The sequence below is a fragment of the Monopterus albus genome, unplaced genomic scaffold, assembly GCF_001952655.1.
Source record: "Monopterus albus unplaced genomic scaffold, M_albus_1.0 scaffold458.1, whole genome shotgun sequence".
NCBI classification, from domain to species: Eukaryota; Metazoa; Chordata; class Actinopteri; order Synbranchiformes; family Synbranchidae; genus Monopterus; species Monopterus albus.
Genome location: NW_018128338.1, coordinates 228,143 through 229,418, shown reverse-complemented (window position 1 = coordinate 229,418; position 1,276 = coordinate 228,143).

The following is a 1,276-nucleotide window of genomic DNA, read 5'->3' as shown; positions in this document are numbered from 1 at the left end:
CATACATGGATAAGATCTCTCTCTCTCTGTCAGTCTCTTTCACTTACTCTCACTCACTCTCTCTCTCTCTGCCAGGAATCTCCTGCTATTATGTAAGTAATTAGTAACAGAACGTAAATGACTCCCACGAATTTAGATGAGAGGAAGTCAAACGCATCACCAAACGTGTCATGTGGGTATTTCACAATGATTCACATTAATTTTTCTGTTCGACTTTAGTCAGATAGAAATTGGATAGATACTTTATGTATTAGAAATGTTTAGTGGAGATAGGATGTCTGACTGTTAAATGCTTAGTCATGCTTATGAGTTTCTACAGGGTACATCTGGTCAAGGATAACTAGAGAGAAGAGTTGATGACTGTCAGCAGACAGGGTGTTTAATATTATTATTATGACGTGTATAACTGTAGCCTTAGCCATAATATGTTCTTATGTTTAAGTCACGACATGTTACTAGAGGTCATGAAAATGTTTTTAGTTACACACCACTTAACCAACAGACAAACACACATTGATTTTCTTCATGTTTTGACTACTGTTATGACCAGCTGAGAGAGACGTCTCGGTTGATGTTTCTGTGTAGTATGGGGCTAGCCCAACCGAGGTGATATAATGTATAGGCCTGGTGGGTTCGGGGTCTTTTTTTCATCTTACATCTGCCTGCGTGCAGGTTGGAGGTGCAAGGGACCTGAGCGTGTAATGTTAATTTTACCTGTGATCCTTTGAATAATCAGCACTGTTTTGAAGTTACTTGGACTGTCTCATCTCTCAGAGTTAGCAATGGTAACAAGAACCAAAGACCAACAGACTTAACAGTCACTTGGGAACATTGCTAGATACTGATGAACATCTGTAAATCTTTCTTTTCCTTCCTTGACACCTTTAAACCAGCTACTAAGTGACTGACAGTCTGGAATCAGACTAAATGTGAACTTCAAATGACTACCATAGTTTCACTGAGGTAACCATCCAGGCTAGTCTTTACAAAGATGTAATAAATGACATCATTTCTCATGATTAATAAAGCTGATGTACTGCCAGTGTTCATCCTTTCTGTTTGGCAATAATGTCGTGAAGACATCAGTTAATACATTCTTAATCAGCTAATGTTTTTGGTCTACATACTGTGACACCGTTAATATCCCTGTTCACAAGTTCAGTTAGTCAAGGGAATTCTTCACAACTTGGCAATTCAAAATAGCTATTGTTAATGGTGTATAACTAATTTAAGGAATTTAAAACATCAGAAAATCACTGATTATCCATAGAAAGAA